Source organism: Notolepis coatsorum (assembly GCF_963971535.1).
Source record: "Notolepis coatsorum genome assembly, chromosome: 2".
In the NCBI taxonomy this organism is placed as follows: Eukaryota; Metazoa; Chordata; class Actinopteri; order Aulopiformes; family Paralepididae; genus Notolepis; species Notolepis coatsorum.
The window spans coordinates 53,211,047-53,226,304 of record NC_140166.1 but is presented as its reverse complement, the minus strand read 5'-3'; positions in this window follow the sequence as shown (position 1 = coordinate 53,226,304).

Here is a 15,258-nt window from a genome sequence, read left to right as displayed (position 1 = left end):
ACTCTCTCCCTCACGCGGATCACACACACAATGGAGCCGTGCTGCCGCTTGTGATTGGTGGAGGCGGGACCAGGCGATACAACTGATTGACAGCGGAGGCGGCGAATGGAATGGCAGACGGCACTCGGATGCAGAATAACAGCCAGGCAATGAGCCAGGTAGTGAGGGACTCGGGAGAGATACAGTAGAGCGAAAGTCAATTAACGTTGATGTCAAGATGGACAGTGGAAGAAAGAGAAAGGGTGGAGGAGAGAGGGATAAAACAAAGAAAAAGAAAGGCCCTTACAGGAGAGAGTGGTTAACTGTATTATAATAGTAAATAGAAAAATATGTTGTGCTCTTGCTTTTTTCTTTTTGAAGGTAGAGAGAGTAGCATTGCTAGTGCCACAACAGTTTTATTTGAGGTCCACAACAGTACATTGTACTAAGCAATTGTTGGCTCATTAGTTTGTGATTCACATGCACTAAAATTCACCAGAATGCAGGAAATTAAGTCTTTGTAACAAAAAATTTCCTGGTGGGGGACCCCCAGACCCCCCGCTTAAAAAGTGGCCTGATTGGGGCTATATTTCGCGCTATATCTCCCGGTATGAATTATTTCCCCAGTCCGGCCCTGCACACATGCACACATTGGAACACACTAGCACACACATGCATGGCCACACACACACACATTAAACTGGACTTTGAAGAAGTCCACAGCCACACATGCACACACACACACACACATACACACATACACACACATTGGCACACACTAGCACACACACGCACGGCCACACACTCACACGCGCGTACACACACACGATTTATAAATGTAGTTGACTGTATGAGCTTTCAGCTAGCAGAGCGTTGCAGTCAGTAGTCGAGGCGAGACATGATGACTGTTGATTGCAGGAGGAGTTGGCTGTCTTCACTTGATCAGGAAGGGGCGGATCCTTCTCAAAAACCAGGATAATAACCACCACCAGGGCTGTCACCTTTTTTGTTTGTTTTTTTGTTTGTTTACCAAAGTCAACTTTGAACTAATCCAAAGTAAAAGAGAATTTGTTCCAAGTAATAACTTTTATGTAATCAGAATCCTCTATTATAACCCCCCTCCCCCCGGCCCCATGCTTTTTCATTATCACAAACAATCCCAAAACAAGGTTTGGATAGTTGTAATTGTGTTTTGCTTCTGGACAGCACACATCAGAGAGAGAGAGAGAGAGAGAGAGAGAGAGAGAGAGAGAGAGAGAGAGAGAGAGAGAGAGAGAGAGAGAGAGAGAGAGAGAGAGAGAGAGAGAGAGCGCGCGCTATTGGTACAATTACAAGTGCACTTATATTTATAGTCTATGGAACATAGAACACATCACTCATTGTGATTCAGCGTTGTGTAATAAAGATTCAAAGATTTATTCTGGTGATCTGGTGAGACAGTATACAACACGCATGTCAGGTGGTCTTCACACCAATGTAATTTCCATGACTTCTGAATAGAAACACAAAATACCCTTATTAGCCACAAGCTACATGAAGCACAATCATATTACAACGGTAGCACAACCTGCTGGGTAGACGGCTGACAATCTTCTCTTACAGTAAAACCTCTATACGGCTCAAACACACCAGTGCCTTGTTTTCCTTGTAGCTTAACACTGTACATAATCATATTCCTTTTATAAATTAACTTTTACAACTTAGAAAATGTAATTACAGAACAGTACTATTAACCAGGGATGGCACGACGATACCACTTGTTCATGTCTGATACCGATATCACAGCCTTGAGTATCGTCCGATACCGATCCTGCCCCCCCCCCCCTTAAAAACATAAACCTGTGTTTAACCTAGCCATCTATAAAACATCATGCTAAAACTGTGAAAAAAATCCTACTCCCCTAAGAGAATAAAAACATAGCATACATTACTCAAATCTGCAATAGAGCTGCTAGTTTTTATTTTGTTCAAATCTTTTAGTTAATAAGACTACAGCGATTTCATGGCGGCTTCCTGTACCCTAGAAAAGAAACATAACTATGTTCTGTATAGTATAGTTAGTATAGCTAGGATAGTTTAGTATACATAGTATAACTGTATAGTATAGGATATTGTATAGTCGTGTACATAGGACCCATTACCTTTTCATTCGTAAGCCTAGCAATGTATTGTATTTTATCATGTTTATTTTATTATCTATTCTATTATTATGTTTATGCAATGTGCATAGATTTTAAAATCATTCGTAAACAAACATAGTGCTGAAAATATACACTTTGATATGGTTATGTTCTTTACTCTTGGCTACATTTGAAAAAGAAACACAACATTGTACTTATTTGGGATAGCTATGTCGGAGATCAAATGCCGGTTTGGCAACATGAAGCGAGGTTAAGCGTCGGAAACCTACATTTTCAACAGAAAGGGGCTGGTCGCCCTGCACACGTTGGGCGCCAATAACGAGTATACTTGTTTTTGGATCCTTTGATCTTTTTCCTTTGATCCCAGTTCTAAACACTCAGCCGGAGCTCCATGGCACAACGTTGGAATTACAATGACGATCGAAATCCGCCAGGTGGCAGTATCACCTACCTTATGGACATGGGCCAGCTATTAGTGTGTTAGTGCCAGCCCCCACAGCTCCCAAACAACTAGGTACTCGTTGTGAGCAGCAGTGAGCAGGACACGTTCGACAATCGCAATCGCCTAGAGCGAACTATTGGATATTATGAAAAAGACTAAATGGATTATATGGATGATGATTATGGACGATAAGGTAAGTTTCTGTTGGACTAAGCACTACTGGTAAAACGTAAAACAACTATAATCAAACCGACCGATGAGGAAACCTATGCGGCTCAGTGGTATAGTCTGGCCCGAGCACACAATAGTAACCTGGCTGCAATGCAATGGCGAGCGAACTATTGGATATTATGAAGAAGAAGACTAAACGGATTATATGGATGATGATTATCGATGATAAGGTGTGCTTCCACCAGACTATGATGTTGGACTATGTTGGACTCAGCACTACTGGTAAAACGTAAAAAGAATTACTATAATCAAACCGACCGATGAGGAAACCTATTCGGCTCCGTCTATGGTCTGGCCCGAGCAGATGAAGAAGACGGATGAGGGCTACCTAACGTTATATGTATTGATCCTGTTCTGATTCAAGACACTTTTGGACTGAAAGTGAGAAATGGAGTACCTCTAAACCAAAGGTAACGTCTATTTTACGTGTACTTTACCGAAACTGCATCATAAAACATCGCAGCGTCAGATAAACGACCCCCCCCCCCCCCCCCCCCGGCTTTGTGAAGAAACAAGGTCATGTCTTTACCTTTGACCTGGCAATAATATAGCTTTCAAGCGAGCAGCCGCGAGATCTGCGCATACGCTGCACAAAACACTTTATCTCACGATCTAGAAAACCAGCCTGGATTATTTTGAAGCGGGCAATGTTTATCTTGAGATTGTGAACAAACGAGGGTATGTAGAAAGGAACGTTTTTTTTAACATGTTGGCCTATAAATAGTGTTTCTCAAATGAGTCATACTATTGTCTCCATAGCTATAATATAGAATATACAATAGCTCCGCAATATCGTGAAATATCGTGAAAATTGTCCAAAAAAAGCTGGCGCCAGGCAGTACAGATGGGGAAAGAGGGTGGCACTCAATGAGTTAAAGGGCTGACATAAAACATAGGAGAAAAATAGGACATACAGTAGGTAAATAAAAAGGTAATACAAGCAGTTAGTGTACAAAGTAGACAGATACATACACCATTACATACACCTGGGATGACACTAGGGTGTAGGGTTGGGCACCGAGAACCGGAAGTAACATGTTTGCATTTAGATTCTTAACACTTTTTATTGGCGATTTGAATTCATATCTCATCAATCGAGCCTCACGCTAGTGTAACGGATGTTCTGTCCGTGTTCTCCTTTCCTGCGTTGTGTTCTTTGTGTGAGAGGCTTAGGGATGAGTCGGCACACGTGAACACTGTTCAATCATTTATTTGATGGTCTTCAATGGAGGCCACCTGTATGAAATGGGTGGTCGAAATACCACAAAAGGAATAGCGTCAACATGTGTTCACTCGTCAAGTCTCCCACGTTGAATGCTTGTTGCAACTGAATTACATTACACAATAAATCGACATCTTAAGGCACACATACCTGTATGAAATGGGTGGTCGAAATACCACAAAAGGAATAGCGTCAACATGTGTTCACTCGTCAAGTCTGTTGACAAAGAACAACCAATTGACTATATTGCACGGTGAAATACACCGTCTAAAACCTCCAATTGTGCATATAACCTAACCACACCATTCATTACAACACTATTGAGTCATTATCATTTGTTAACATTGAATTCTTATACAAAATATATATACAACAGAGTAATACATAAAAGTGCTGCGCGCTACAATAGTCAAACGTACCTCCCACGTTGAATGCTTGTTGCAACTGAACCCCCAAACCGGAAAAGGTTGCTTCTATCATCGCGCTAATAATTGACCCGGAAGGCGAAACTCTCGAATGTGAACTTTCTCAAGTTACGTTCAAATAAAAGTGCCTTTGGTATAAAGAAATAATAAATAATAATAACCACTTGGAGACATTTGTAAAAGGATTTGGTGACATTTCAATCCTTAATAAAATAATAAACAATGTCCAATTGACCTGGTTACACTAGTGTTGCAGAGTCTCTCTGAGCTCAATTGGGAAGATACCGCCCCCTATCGTCTCTCCCTGTGTAACTGCACCCCATTAGTTTAGACCATAGGTGTCAAACTCACGGCCCGCGGGCCAAATGCGGCCCGCCACGTCATTTGATGTGGCCCCCCAAGAGCTCAGGTAAAAAAAAAAATGTTGCTAAATAGCAGTGTTAAAATAATTGTGGGTTAATGCGTTAATAAAGCTTTAACTTTGACAGCCTTAGTTATTACACATTCTTACACATACATGTATGTTGAACATCTGAGGTATTGATGAAGTAACAAAGGAAAAAAGCCAAAAGCACTTACTCCTCAGACATTCTTTGACAATTTTACAGCCCAAAATACAAAAAAGATCCAGGCGGAATAGGTAACAAAAAGTTGAAGAAATATTGTCTGAACTGTCAGATGCAAACTGGCTGTGTGACATAACCGAGCATCTCGCTCAATTGAATAAGAAGCTGTAGGGACGCAAACAAGTCCCACCCAAAACTTGACCAATATAGTTGTGAACTGAGACAACCCTTATTTTGTTATTTTTGAGTACAGTTACAGTTGTGTGTTCATGCAGACACATAATAGCAATTTCATTACGAATTGAAAATGGGGGACCCTGATGTAAACAAGTCGAAAGACTTTCTCTGGTCTGCATCCCCTTAACAATTGTGTGTATTGAGCTGTACTGTACTGTACCCATTCTGCAATCTGTTAATTAAAGTTAATTAAACTATCTTCCATTAGTTGGATGTATGGCCTCTGCAAGGTTGTGTGCAGCCATTTGTTTTTGTAACATCTGCTACATCTGTCCCACGTGTTCTTTGCAGCTCACAGTTGTTAGTTCTGCCCCTCTTGACTGTGACAAAAAGGTTTTGAACAAACTTAATGTCATAGCTTGTATTTGATGATATTCTTCTTTGTTATTTACTTGAATGGTTTGATCATTGATTGATGGAGTAATATGGGGTTCTGATAAACTAAAATTATTTGTTAAAATAACATAAGCTAACATATATTTTTACATTTATGCAAATGCATATGCAATATGTATAACTTGAATAATAAATACAGAAACAACATGTTTAACAATATGTAAATGTGTAGCTACATTTATTTTACATTACATTAAGTTTCCTCATTTTACTTTTCCGTCAAGCCAACTGAAGAGACCAAGTGATCGCCGGCCCTCAGAAATGCGATGATTATGTATTTCCAGCACCCAACGCTGAATCAATAAACGCGATCGATATTTGGAATGGCGATCAGGAATTGGAATAATCTTTTTGGATAACATCTGATCTGAGGTAAGGAATCTATTTTACCAGTCTTGGGATAATCAGAGCTTTTTTCACAGATATATCAACGTGTCCCATATGTGTATGTGTGTGTGTGTCTGTTTGTGCGCGCTGATCAGGAAATGAGAGAATCGATATTTCAGCCCGCTTCTATAGCGTGCATAAGTACACATATACTATCGATAATCTAGCGTTTATTTGAAAACGATTCATAAATAGGCCAAAAAATTACAACGTTTTTGTGTATGCCAGAATATTCCAGTAAATGCCGTTTATCACGGAATCTATATATTTTCCTGAAAAACTAGGGCTTTTCAAAATGCTATAAAACGGAAATGAACCGATTAAAAAACAATCCGTTTCGACAATGTTGACTGCAAACAAGTCATTGATAAGCGACGGGCAGATTAGACACATAGCCATAATTTAAGACAGAGATTATGCGTTCACAACGCTATCATTGAAGTGGGTGCTGGCATTTAACGGGGTTTTACCATGTTCACCAGTGGTAATCAAAGTGTTAAAAAGAATTATAAAAAAAATATTATTTTTTACTTTATACCCTAGTTACAGTACAGCAACCAGATTAAACTGTATCAAGTCAACTGACAATGTGAATAGTATGAAAAAAATCAAAGATAAAAAATAAATAAATAAAAGAATCTCCTGCGAAATAAGCTGTGACCTGTTTTGACCTGCACCTCAAATAATCGGAAGCGAGAATCGTTTAGAACAGGAATCGAAATGGAGAATCGGAATCGGAACCGGAATCGTTCAAATCCAAACGATGCCCAACCCTACTAGGGTGTGAATCAACCTCCATAGAGATACCTGTGCACACCCCAGTGCAATCCCAGTATTAAGGCACACATGATCAACACAGGAATACCATCTATGGACCCAATATATCATCATACCCACCGCCCTACTCAGACCCAGACATTCATCCGCTCAAAAACAATATTGGAACTCTGTCTGCAGTTCCCGCCTCTGCTGTGCTCACAGTGAGACAGAGAGGAGACACAGAGAGACAGATGTGCAGCACAGGGAACAAGGCACCTGGATAGTAATTCATTAAAAGAGGTTGGTGGTAGCTATGGCCAGGTGTTGGCTCAGCCCACCCAAACGTGCGTCTTGCCCACCCAATCAAAAGTTAAGGGGGGAAAAAACGTGTTCAGCCAATGGAAAAATAGGACAGAAAATACCAGTACCGTTTCTAACTTCTAATTGGGTGGGCAGCCTACTACAGCACCGCCTCCAAAGTCGCCCGCTACCCACTCCCCAGTTCTCGTCGTATTCAGGCACAAACACACAGAGCTGCTCACAGAGTGTCTCTCTCAGAGCATGCCGGGGGGGGGGGGGGGGGGGGTGTTGCTATGACAACTATGACATCTGATGGCTCAGATTGCACACACCCAGGGCAAGGCACAGCCTAAATAAATAAAACCTATTCTTTTGTTTCCTTTTCAGGGCGACATTCTGTGCATTTGTCCTCCTTTGACCAAAATGAGCTGTCATCTAAACGTGTTCTGCGCCTAGTGTACACATGCTTACTGTACACAGGGGAGCCTGTCAACCACTCTCCCTCCTTGTACACAGACACGCGTCTGTTACAGATATTAATGAGTTGGGAAAATGTAAAGGTCGAGAGAATTAGGCAAATATCTTTTTAATTCAAGGTTCAGTTGTTCTTCTAATTAGGGATGTTTGATATTGGCTTTTTTACCGATATCCGATATACCGATATTGTCCAACTCTTAATTTCCGATACCGATATCAACCGATACCGATATATGCAGGGTCCCCCCCCCCCCAAAATGAATAATTTCAGGTAATTAACATTACATAACTCTTGTTGTGGAATTAACACAACATTATGCATACTTTTGACAATAAATAAAATAAGAATTTGTTCTTACTTGTTTGCCTGGGTAAATAAAGGTTAAATAAATGTAAAAAAATAAATAAAAGAATTAAAATATATATATATATTTTTTTAAACCGATACAGATATTTTCCGATATTACATTTGAATGCCAATATCGGTACGCCGATAATATCAGACATCCCTACTTCTAATATTACTTCAGTAACCACACACACTATCGCACTCACTGCCGGTCGTGTTGGCTACCTGTTGTTATTTATTCAGGAGATGAGAGAAGCGTGAAGGAGAGAGCAAATATGAGTGAATACAATGGTCCATTTGAGATTTATGCATGACACACCAGTCTCCCTGCCATATAAATATGTGTGCCTGCCTATACAGTGTTTATACATGTATAGCTTTGATTTGTCCCTGTACACTGTTTTTATTTTTTATTAAAAAAAAAGTATTTCTTTTTTTTTATAGATGCACGAATGCCTAGACTAGAGAGTGAATGTACAGAATATGTTTTAAACTGTTTTTATATTAGCTTTAATATCCTTTTATTTTTCCTGTTTCTTTTCTGGCTTAAACATCTAGCCCAGGGACTACAACTGAAAACTAGCAACCCTGCTAATGTTGGCATATTTACAGTTATTAATTTGTATTCATTTACAGTATAAATGTACTGTCCCTGATCAAATAAAGTGAGTAAACTAAACTAAACTCTCTACCTGAAGCCAACCTCATTCAACACCAGTCTCTACCTGAAGCCAACCTCATTCAACACCAGTCTCTACCTGAACCCAACCTCATTCAACACCAGTCTCTACCTGAACCCAACCTCATTCAACACCAGTCTCTACCTGAACCCAACCTCATTCAACACCAGTCTCTACCTGAACCCAACCTCATTCAACACCAGTCTCTACCTGAACCCAACCTCATTCAACACCAGTCTCTACTTGAAGCCAACCTCATTCAACACCAGTCTCTCTCTACCTGAAGCCAACCTCATTCAACACCAGTCTCTACCTGAAGCCAACCTCATTCAACACCAGTCTCTACCTGAAGCCAACCTCATTCAACACCAGTCTCTACCTGAAGCCAACCTCATTCAACACCAGTCTCTACCTGAACCCAACCTCATTCAACACCAGTCTCTCTCTCTACCTGAACCCAACCTCATTCAACACCAGTCTCTCTCTACCTGAAGCCAACCTCATTCAACACCAGTCTCTCTCTACCTGAAGCCAACCTCATTCAACACCAGTCTCTCTCTCAACCTGAAGCCAACCTCATTCAACACCAGTCTCTACCTGAAGCCAACCTCATTCAACACCAGTCTCTCTCTCAACCTGAAGCCAACCTCATTCAACACCAGTCTCTACCTGAAGCCAACCTCATTCAACACCAGTCTCTCTCTCAACCTGAAGCCAACCTCATTCAACACCAGTCTCTACCTGAAGCCAACCTCATTCAACACCAGTCTCTACCTGAAGCCAACCTCATTCAACACCAGTCTCTCTCTACCTGAAGCCAACCTCATTCAACACCAGTCTCTACCTGAAGCCAACCTCATTCAACACCAGTCTCTCTCTACCTGAAGCCAACCTCATTCAACACCAGTCTCTACCTGAACCCAACCTCATTCAACACCAGTCTCTACCTGAAGCCAACCTCATTCAACACCAGTCTCTCTCTACCTGAAGCCAACCTCATTCAACACCAGTCTCTACCTGAACCCAACCTCATTCAACACCAGTCTCTACCTGAAGCCAACCTCATTCAACACCAGTCTCTCTCTCTACCTGAAGCCAACCTCATTCAACACCAGTCTCTACCTGAAGCCAACCTCATTCAACACCAGTCTCTCTCTACCTGAAGCCAACCTCATTCAACACCAGTCTCTCTCTCTACCTGAACCCAACCTCATTCAACACCAGTCTCTACCTGAAGCCAACCTCATTCAACACCAGTCTCTACCTGAACCCAACCTCATTCAACACCAGTCTCTACTTGAAGCCAACCTCATTCAACACCAGTCTCTACCTGAACCCAACCTCATTCAACACCAGTCTCTACCTGAACCCAACCTCATTCAACACCAGTCTCTACCTGAAGCCAACCTCATTCAACACCAGTCTCTCTCTACCTGAAGCCAACCTCATTCAACACCAGTCTCTACCTGAACCAACCTCATTCAACACCAGTCTCTACCTGAACCCAACCTCATTCAACACCAGTCTCTACCTGAACCCAACCTCATTCAACACCAGTCTCTACCTGAAGCCAACCTCATTCAACACCAGTCTCTACCTGAAGCCAACCTCATTCAACACCAGTCTCTACCTGAACCCAACCTCATTCAACACCAGTCTCTACCTGAACCCAACCTCATTCAACACCAGTCTCTACCTGAAGCCAACCTCATTCAACACCAGTCTCTACCTGAAGCCAACCTCATTCAACACCAGTCTCTACCTGAAGCCAACCTCATTCAACACCAGTCTCTACCTGAAGCCAACCTCATTCAACACCAGTCTCTACCTGAAGCCAACCTCATTCAACACCAGTCTCTACCTGAAGCCAACCTCATTCAACACCAGTCTCTACCTGAAGCCAACCTCATTCAACACCAGTCTCTACCTGAAGCCAACCTCATTCAACACCAGTCTCTACTTGAAGCCAACCTCATTCAACACCAGTCTCTCTCTCTACCTGAAGCCAACCTCATTCATCATTCAACACCAGTCTCTACCTGAACCCAACCTCATTCAACACCAGTCTCCCTCTCTCTACCCGAACCCAACCTCATGGTAGGCAGATACAGAATAACGTTTCAAAGCAAAGCTGTCTTTTTTTAATGATAATTTAAAGATCGGTGGGAGCCGTTCCCTTCGCCGCCCGATATGCCAGGTCGAGGGCCTTGAAGCGGATTCGTGCGGCAATGGGGAGCCAGTGCAGGTCCCTAAGAGAAGTGGGGTGACAGGGGCTGACTTCGGTAGGTTTGAGATCAGGCGGGCCGCTGCGTTCTGAATGAGTTGAAGAGGCTTAGTGGCAGTGGCCGGAAGGCCAGCGAGCAGTGCGTTGCAGTAGTCAGGCCGGGAGATGACTGTTGATTGGAGGAATCAGCAGGTTCTGGTTGTCGCTGCGATGTGAGCGGAGAAGTTCAACTGGTCGTCGAGGACAACACCAAGGTTCTTGTCGGTCGGGGACGCGGTCACAGCTGCATTCTCGACTGTGATGGAAAGGTCGGTCGGCCAGAGGAGGAATAGAGCCGGCTGATTGGACAGGCAGTAGCAGTCGGCCAAGGGAGGAATAAAACTGGACAGACAGGGGATTAATGTGTCCACCACTCCCTTCCTTTCTCTCTATCCTTTCTCCTTCTCTTGTCTTCTTACATGAACCTCTATCAACCTCTCCTCCTCCTCCTCCCCTACTACCTTTGCCACCCCTTCATCCCTGCACCCCTCCTCATCTCATCTCTCCCCATCCCTCCTCCCTCTCCACATTTACCCCCCCCCCCCCCCCCCCCCCACACCTCCCTTGTCTCCTTTCCTCTCTCCTGACCAGACTCAAGTACAGTCAGTCCATAGCTAATGGGGCAGAAGTGTCTTGATTATGCAGAACCCCCAGGAGGATGGAGAGAGAGAGATGTGTAGAGAGAGATGTGTAGAGAGAGAGAGGTAGAGAGAGAGAGGGGTAGAGAGAGGGAGAGGTAGAGGGAGAGAGAGAAGGAGAGGGAGATAGAGAGAGGGGTAGAGAGAGAGAGGGGTAGAGAGAGAGGGAGAGGTAGAGGGAGAGAGAGAAGGAGAGGGAGATAGAGAGAGGGGTAGAGAGAGAGGGGGGTAGAGAGAGAGGGAGAGGTAGAGAGAGAGAGAAGGAGAGGGAGATAGAGAGAGAGGTAGAGAGAGAGAGAGAGATGGAGATAGAGAGAGCGAGAGAGAGGGAGAGAGAGAGAGGGAGAGAGAGAGAGTGAGAGAGAGGGAGAGAGAGAGGGAGAGGGAGAGAGAGAGAGAGACAGGGAGGTACTGTAGAGAGCGAGAGAGAGGGGGATAGAGAGAGAGAGAGAGTTTAGTTTAGTTTACTCAGTTTATTTGATCAGGGACAGTGCATATCAATCAACAGTTTATACATTTATACTGTAAATGAATACAAATATGCCAACATTAGCAGGGTTGCTAGTTTTCAGTTGTAGTCCCTGGGCTAGATGTTTAAGCCAGAAAAGAAACAGAAAAATAGAAGGATATTAAAGCTAATATAAAAGCAGTTTAAAACATATTCTGTACATGTACAGAATATGTACACATTCTGAGAGAGAGAGAGAGAGAGAGAGAGAGAGAGAGAGAGAGAGAGAGAGAGAGAGAGAGAGAGAGAGAGAGAGAGAGAGAAGCCTCTAGTCATTCTCACCCTCCCCTTCCTCCCAGCACGTTCGGAATCCCCTCTGCATACTGACACGCGTGTGTAGGAACACGTCTGCAATATGGATACGGTATTCTAATGAAGCCCCGACAGAACTATTTACGTTTATACCAGATGATTTTCAGCCTCCCGACATGTGTAAGCCACGTGCAAATGAGCCACGTGCAAATGGGTTTGGTTGGTTATGTAACATGTTTATAGTACATACATACAATGGAGCTGCCTGATTGGAGAACTAGCTCAATTCAATACAATTGTCATCTTGTCATATTTATGGTAATGTAAATAGATGATCTGGATAGCAGTGTGTGTGTGTGTGTGTGTGTGTGTGTGTGTGTGTGTGTGTGTGTACAGTGTGTGCGTGTGTGTGTGTGTGTGAGTGTGTGTGTGTGTGTGTGTGTACAGTGTGTGTGTGTGTGTGTGTACAGTTTGTGTGTGTGTGTGTGTACAGTGTATGTGTGTGTGTGTGTGTGTGTGTACAGTGTATGTGTGTGTGTGTGTGTGTGTGTGTGTGTGTGTGTGTACAGTGTGAGTGTGTGTACAGTGTGAGTGTGTGTGTACAGTGTGTGTACAGTGTGTGTACAGTGTGTGTGTGTGTCGGGGGAATATTGCACTACCACACAATGCTGTACTGATGTGGTGATACCTTTTGTTATAAATGAAAGATTATCCTTGCTCGGTCAAATGTTGTTCTTAAATATGAACCAAAAAAGAATATTGGTCTTTGAAAGGGTGCCACAGAGTCTGAAAGGTGTTCAATTCCCCATGGCATTTGATTCATGGCTCATGGCTCGTTCATGGCATTTTCTTTCTCATTTTATTGTCCTATGGGGGCAATAGCCGTGAATTCACATGAAAGAGAAATATAGTACTAATAAATCATAGTATATTGCGGTAATAAATCACAATATCTGTGTATTACAAAATAACAGAAATATTGTAACATCAGCCTGAGCACCGTGCAACGTGTGGTGATTTCTCCCCTAGGTATAGAGACTAATCATGTTAGAACAGGCTTGTGTTATTGTACTGTGAATGTTTCTCTATATACTATACTGTTCTACTGCAGGAGAACGTCCAGCCGGTCCGTATTCACTTTGTTCCCGTCTTGTTCCCCGACAGGATCCTGGCCATCCTGGGAGCAGACTTTGACCTTCGAACCCTGCGGGCGGTGAGGGTCCTGCGACCCCTGAAGCTCGTCTCTGGCATCCCCAGTGAGTTAACCCCTTAACCCTTTCACTACCACACTACAGACGGTTAACCTTTCACTACCACACTACAGACGGTTAACCTTTCACTACCACACTACAGACGGTTGACCCTTTCACTACCACACTACATAATGTTAACCCTTTCACTACCACACTACAGACGGTTGACCCTTTCACTACCACACTACAGAAGGTTAACCTTTCACTACCACACTACAGACGGTTAACACTTTCACTACCACACTACAGAAGGTTAACCTTTCACTACCACACTACATAATGTTAACCCTTTCACTACCACACTACAGAAGGTTAACCCTTTCACTACCACACTACAGAAGGTTAACCTTTCACTACCACACTACAGACGGTTAACCTTTCACTACCACACTACAGAAGGTTAACCTTTCACTACCACACTACAGAAGGTTAACCTTTCACTACCACACTACAGAAGGTTAACCTTTCACTACCACACTACAGAAGGTTAACCTTTCACTACCACACTACAGAAGGTTAACCTTTCACTACCACACTACAGACGGTTAACCCTTTCACTACCACACTACAGAAGGTTAACCTTTCACTACCACACTACAGACGGTTAACCTTTCACTACCACACTACAGACGGTTAACCTTTCACTACCACACTACAGAAGGTTAACCCTTTCACTACCACACTACAGAAGGTTAACCCTTTCACTACCACACTACAGATGGTTAACCTTCTGTAGTGTCATAGTGTAAGGGTTAGAGGGTCCGTGATGGGGGGGGGGGGGGGGGGGGGGGGGGGGGGTTGTATCAGGTGAGAGACAATGGTGGATGAATGGGGAAAGTTGGAACATGGCTGGGAGATTGTTTGAGGGGGGGGGGGGGGGGGGTCATTATCCCACACTACTAATAAATAATAGGCTAAAGCATAAATGAATAGACTTAGACCCACACACAACTCTCAGTTTCTTATTATGCAGAGATCCTTTGTAGTATGCTGCTGATAAGCCGCTGTACAGGACATTAACAATGACAAATAAATCACCTCTTTCATCGAGACACTCCTCTGAGTTCATTTACAAAAGCTAAGGCTATTCAGTAGACACATGCTCTCAGCAAACCACCAAACAAAAATGTATTATGCAAACCCAGGGTTCCATCTTCCTCTAAATGAACACAATTGACCAATCTGAATGATGTAGTATACCATACATTAGCATAATCATCAAGACATACATACACTGCACACACACATCCACATGCACACACTCACTTTCAACAAACACTCACCTTACCACTCACTTTATTCACTTTAGACACTTTAGCACACTTATATATATATTGATCTATTATTAAAGAGATTTGCACCACATTCATACCTCATTTGCACCCTACCCCAAGTTTTGTACCTCTGCATTCTACCTCACTGTAACTCATTCTACTCTGTATTGTATATTGTATATATGTATATTGACTTTACCTACTTTTTACTTCTTAATGTTTTACTTACTTTCTCTTTACTGTATGTACAGTAGCACACTCTCAGGGGCTCATAAGAAACAAGCATTTCATTATAAAGTATTCTGTATTTTGTTCTGAAAAAATAAAGATGTAGGCCTAGGGCTAGATCCACAAGGAATGGATTGCACGGAACACGTTGCACCCTTACTTACAATTCATTATGAATTGAAAATGGGGGACCCTGATGTAAACAAGACGAAAGTCTTTCTCTGGTCTGCATCCCCTTAACAATTGTGTGT